The sequence below is a fragment of the Canis lupus genome, chromosome 10, assembly GCF_011100685.1.
Source record: "Canis lupus familiaris isolate Mischka breed German Shepherd chromosome 10, alternate assembly UU_Cfam_GSD_1.0, whole genome shotgun sequence".
In the NCBI taxonomy this organism is placed as follows: Eukaryota; Metazoa; Chordata; class Mammalia; order Carnivora; family Canidae; genus Canis; species Canis lupus.
Genome location: NC_049231.1, coordinates 65,291,044 through 65,297,263, shown reverse-complemented (window position 1 = coordinate 65,297,263; position 6,220 = coordinate 65,291,044). Strand labels below are relative to the sequence as shown.

Sequence of the window (6,220 nt, the reverse complement as noted above, 5' to 3'; positions counted from 1 at the left end):
TCTGGCTCACTGCTGAATTCCCCTCCCTATGGCCTTGCCTATTGACTTGCAAAAGCATCCTTTGGAAGAAAGGGGAGATTTCTGAATATTAACCGTGTTTTCCTCTTTATAGTTCTGCTAAGAACACTGGAATTCTCCTGGGCAGTGTTCAAATTTCTGACTGGCTGGGGGAGAGGGAATAGAAGAAGAAAAGCACGGCAACTGGTGTATCTAGGTTTATAGGGGTGAAATATAAACACATATGTGTATTGAACGTGGGTATATTCTGAGAAATTTTAGATATTTTCATCAATTTTACTTCAGCGGTATCCATACGTGTCTACAGTACGAATGTGCGTAAATATATAAATATATGTTTAGAGGTGTGTGTGTGAGTGCAGCTCTCAGATCTGATCAGGTCATGCCCTGCTTTAAAAACCTTCCACAGTTCCGTCTTGCTTATTATAGGTCAGGGTCCAAACTCCACTTGGCGTGGCCTCCGTACCTCTGGCCTCTCCGCGCTCCGTCCCCAGCCCGCCTCCGATGGGCCACCTCCCTGCCCCACACTCAGACTCCAGCCCTGGCAACGGGCCTAGGCCTTGCTGTGAACCTTGCTCTTTCCGGCCTCTCAGCCTTTGCACAGGCACTTTGCTGTGATCCTAAGCTCCTGCACCCCTCCCGCTCCCCATCAGGTGCCAGCCTTGGAACCTTCTATTCATTCATGTCCAATGAGCTCACTGTCCCTTCTGCGCTGAGGCCTTTGAGATACTAGCACGGGGTACAGTGCACTGGACCCCGAAAGGGCTCTCGAGGCCACACGTGGTGAAGGAGGGCCCTCGCCGGGGGCCCCAGAGCTCTCAGCCCAGTGATTCCCTCCAGGAGAGCCTTTCTCGGCCGTGTGCCGTGCCTGCCTCCCCCACTACAACCTGCAGGGCAAGACCCTGCCTTTCCAGCATTTTCCGTGGCCTGCACAGGGCCGGGCACATGGTTGCCGCCCAGGGTGTGTTTGCCGAATGAATGAAAGTGTATTTGTAGGTCACTGTTCATGTGACTGATAAGCTGAAGCAGGGACACCGGAAGCAAAACGGTGGCGGCATTGCTCAAGAAACAGGAATCAGAAACAGTGATAGAACCTCCCCACACAGAGGACTGGTTGGCCGTGGAAAACCGAGTTCGATTTGGAGACACATGGACGTTACCACAGCTCTCGAGGAAGGCAACGGTTGCATCTTTTTGGGGCTCCCCCCTCCCCGTCAGCATGACCTGTGGCTATCATGGTGTCACGGCCCCTGTGACAACCAGGGTAGCAGCACCAGGCCGGGAGGCCAAGGCCCCTGCCCCAGCCTGGCGAGGCCCTCCGACTGCCAGCTGCTCCCCAGACATGAGCAGTGACATCTGCGGCTGCTGGGCCCAGGCCCTCCCCGAAGCCTCAGATGGCCCACCTCCTCCCACACATGTGTTGGGGGAGATCCAAAGCCACGTTCCCAACCTCCCACTCCCACTGGCTGTCACTCTCCTGCCCGGGTTTCCGGCCCTGCCGCCTGCCGGGTCTGGGCTTCAGGCCTGGGGAACTCTTTGTGCGTCCGCAGGACTGCAGCAGGGTCGGGGACATCGCCATCCTCTGGCACCCAGCAGCCTCCTAAGGTCTTTCTGTGGTCATATTTCCGACGACTTCCTATTCCTTCCTTTGTAGGAAACTCCTGACGGCCTCGGTCCGTAGGGTCCCTGGGGCCGCAGAACTGTGAAGAGCAGTAGGCCATAGGCCTGGCCGCGACGTTGGGGAGCCAACGAATGGTCGCGCCAATCCAAGCATGAATGGGCACCTTCTGCTCAAAGGCTGATGTATTCAAGCTAAGTGAATGGAGGCTCTAGACCCGCCTTCGGTTGTTTCTGATCAACTGGCTCTCTCCCTGTACTCGTGGTGGCTTAAATCTGGCCCGATCGAGGGCCTGGCTGGATGAGCCATCTAATCCCGGCCTCGGGATTCCTGCCGTAGAGGTCGGAGAAGGTAGTGGGGGGCCGAGGCGGCTGGAAAGCCTTTGGGAGCCTCACCGCCCAGCGAAATTTCCTCTGGCAGCTTCCAGGCCCTGGCCGGGAGCCTGTGCCTGTCTGCCCCACAGAAGGAGGTTGGCTTCGGTTACACCCTGGACTCCAAAGTCAAGAATGGTGAAGGGAGGGGGGGACTGCTCATGGGGCCAGGGGGCAGGGGGTGGAAGGGCAAGGAGCCCAGGCGCCGTGTGGCATCCGGTTTTAAACAGCTCTGCTTAGGAATGGAAGAGAACCTCTCCGGAAAATGGGAGGGCCCTGGCAGGGCTCCCAGGGCAGAGGAACGACACTGCTGCCAACTCATGACGGAAGTAGGTTTGTGGGAAGGGAGGAGGGACGAGGGCACTGAAGGGAGTGGACGCAACCCAGCAGCATTTTTCCTGGTAACAACCCTTGCATGTTTCTTCTGAAAATCAGGAGAGTTTTATCCCTCCAGGCTCTTGTACCCATGGTTGGCCTACCTCCCGTGAGCGTGGTTTTCCCCAAGTGTACGTGTGCTCATGTTTGTTTGTTTGTTTGTTTGTTTGTGCTCGTGTTTAAAGAAAGAATATTATAAGCTGCTCGTGGTCCCCGCCAGGGAACACGCTGGGATAAGAGAATGCAAGAAACTCAGCTTTGCCTCCTTGTGTTTCTGAGGCAGGAACAGGCCTTCTCGGTTCTCTCTTCCAGGCCCGGCCTGGGAAGCTCGCTTTTCCTCTTGGGAAGCTCCTCTGGAGCCCAATACAGCCAGGGGGCCGTGAGGGCCTCCTCGGGGCCAGACAGGATGAAGACTCTCGAGGGTGTGCAGAAATCTGCCCTCGCTGACACTTTCAGCAAGGTGAACTCAGGGGAGGAAGGCTTGGGTGTGTGGGGGAGCCCAGGGGCTTAATGAGGAGGGGGAAACTGCAATCATTTTTAGTTGCAGGAGGATCTAAAAGCAACACGGTTCCTATGAGTCCCAAAGAGTAGAAACAAACCACCAGGCGGCAATAATCCCTTCTCCTTTCCAGAACTGCAACCCACAGCTGTCCTCAATGAGTTGGGGGCATCTCCCAATTGCTTTGACCTCAGCTCTGGTTCACCTGGAGAACTGGTTGGGTAGAGGGAGACAGAAGGAAGAAGTGGATGCTTTCTGCTACTTATTTATTTATTAACAAGACTCCAAACCCAGCATGGGGCCCAACGGGGAAGGTTGTGGGGGGAGGCTTGAACTCACAACCCTGAGATCAAGACCTGAGCTGAGATCAAGAGTTGATGCTTGACTGACTGAGCTACCCAGGCGCTCCTGAAACGGATACTTTCTCAACCCACCCCCTTCACAAGGCTTTCTGAGGTAGTAGAGCACCTGTGCCCCTGTAGGAACTCTCGTGTGTTGCTCACGGGAGGGGGAGTTGATACAACCACTTGGGAAGACTCTTGTAACATTATCTAGGAAAGTCCAAGATGTACATAAACTATAACCCAGCAATTCCATTGGTAGCTACATATCCTAAAGCAGCAGTTCTCAAGCCTTTTGGTCTCGGGACCCCTTTGCACTCTGAAATATCATTGAGGACACCAAATAAGGATATTTATTATATTAGAAATTAATACTAAGAATTTTAAAAATCATTAATTCATTTAAGAGTAACAGTGATAGAACTGTAGCATACCAACATAAATTAATATTTATGAAAAAATATATTTTCGAAAACAAAGCAAATTAGTGGGAAGAGTGATATTGTTCAATGGTCTTACAAATCTGATTTCATAGAAGACGGGCATTCTCAGCTGCGTCTGCATCAGTGTGTTGTGATATCTCTTGTCATGTAGCTGCTGGAAAATTCCATCATTCTCTTGTGTGAGAAGGAGGTTTAAAAAGACAAATAACATCTTATTATTATGAAAATAGTTTTGACTTCATAGATGCCCCTGAGAGGGTCTCTCAGAGGTTCCCAGAAGTCTCCAGACCACACTTTGAGAACTGCTACTTTAGAAAAATTTCATATATCTATGCCAGCACATGTACAAGCATAATCAGAGACGCATTGTTTTTAACAGTGAAGAAACCCAACTTAACTGTTTATTAATAGTAGAATGGATAAGTTGTGGCGTATCCTCAGTATTGATGAATCTCACAAATAACACCTTAAAAAAGCAAAATATGATTTCATATTTATAGAGTTCAAAAACACATACAAATATTTTTTAGGAATATAAATATGTGGTAAAACCTTAAGAAAAGGCAAGGATGGTGGTTGTCCCTGGAATACCATTGCTGAGGACCACACGTAAAGTTTCAAAGATGTTTCTGTTTTAGTTGTGCCGCAGTAATAAGCCAGAGCTGAAATCTTAATGGCTTAAGGACAGAAAAGATTCATTATGGGCCAGCTAAGGAGGCCTCCGTGTCTCCGGTAAGGGTGGCGGCGGGAGGGAACACGACAAATCATGTCCTCCAAGGCCATCCCAAAGTGGCGCTCATTGCTTTTGCTTGCATTCTATTGGCCAGAGCAAGTCACATGGCCATGTGGGGAAGTACAATCCGATCATGTACCCAGGAGGGAAAGTGAGACATTAGGGTCATTTGGGATTGTTCCACTTCTTAAGTAGGGTGGTGGGCTAATTATTATATACTACATATATATTTATAGATAAATTTATGCTTATTATGATATACTGTGTGTATACATCTTATTTAAATAAAGAGATATGTGGATCATTTTAAAGTATAAAATATTGGAGGAAAGAAAAGAGAGAAAGGAATAATAGGCCCATAATTGCATCAAACAAATTCATGTATTTGGATTAAAAAAAAAATGCAGGTGCTGAGAGAGGGGAAGGCGAGGGCTGAGTGGAGCTGAGTGTAGGAGCATTTGCGATTTCTGGAGCAGCGGTCTGTAAACTGGGGTGAGCATATGCCAGGGACCGCGAAGACATTCTAACGGGTTGCACTGCAGGTGACCTTAAAGACATCCATTTCTAGATGCTCACATTGAGGTGTCCTCTTCTGCTAAAGCTGGTGTCCCTGTGATTGCTCCTGTGTTTGGGTGGCTCTCCCCCTTTCTCTTACAGAAGATGTCCTTTCCCCATGTTTTGCAGAAGAAGGGTGCGGCCCGTCTGGTCACCTTGTCATTTGTAAAAATCTTCAACTCCAATCAAAGAGACAATTCAAAGCTTTGGTTAAGGCTGAGTAAGTGAACTACTCTAGTGACTGGACTACAGATCCTTTGGCAAATCAGGCATTATCCCATCATTTTAGCAAAGGTGAAGGAGAAACTAATAAATATTTATTAATATCAGATGATAAATCACTAGCAGTAGTCTTGTCATTATGTGTGAGGTTGGGCACACTCCTCAGAAAGAGTTCACACAATCAAATAATACCACTACCACAAGACATGTCCATTCTGAGCACATTTTCTTGGCATTTGTATTTTTAAAAGTGAGAATTAAGGATAAGAATTGATGTGGAAACTGTGCTCATTCTAAAGAAAGTAATATTCATCCATGGATGCATGAAAAACAAAAAAGCACTAACTGTCTCATTAAGAGAGGCATTTCTTTTTTTTTTTAATTTTTTTTAATTTTTTTTTTTTTTTTTTATTTATGATAGTCACAGAGAGAGAGAGAGGCAGAGACATAGGCAGAGGGAGAAGCAGGCTCCATGCACCGGGAGCCCGACGTGGGACTCGATCCCGGGTCTCCAGGATCGCGCCCTGAGCCAAAGGCAGACACCAAACCGCTGTGCCACCCAGGGATCCCAAGAGAGGCATTTCTAATAAAATTTTACCTTTTGGGGTCATAGTATCTTACCCAAATGTGTCAATAAACAGATGATACATTTATGTTATTTTGATGCATTGTGTGTTACTATTAATTGTAATGATGACTAATTCTGGGAGACAACCTTTTCAGGCTGCAGACCAGCATTATTCAATAGAACTTTCTGTAATGATGGAGATGTTTTCTGTTTACTCTGTCCGGTGCGATTCCATGCGCCACACACGGCTATTGAGCACCTGAAGTGTGGCTAGTGGGAATAAAAGCTGAAATTTAAATTTTATTTAATTAAAAAATGTAAATAGCCACCTGTGGCTAGTGGCTACCATATTGGATGGCATAGCATTAGAGCTTTCTGACCCCAGAAAAAGAAATTAAATTTGCATTTATACACATTTTAAGAGAAATGTGATAAGATGATTAATACAAACTTTTAATCATAAATGTAATATTATAT

At 47.7% G+C, this 6,220-nt stretch overlaps 1 long non-coding RNA gene across 1 annotated transcript; it reads left to right on the top strand.

Annotated features, from left to right (window-relative positions):
• Window positions 1-2,314: 2,314 nt before the first annotated feature.
• Window positions 2,315-5,833, top strand: LOC102153454. Its single transcript, XR_005365247.1, has 4 exons — window positions 2,315-2,408; window positions 2,695-2,842; window positions 5,083-5,173; window positions 5,597-5,833. It is a non-coding gene; the product is annotated as an uncharacterized LOC102153454 (long non-coding RNA).
• The last annotated feature ends 387 nt before the right edge of the window (window positions 5,834-6,220 follow it).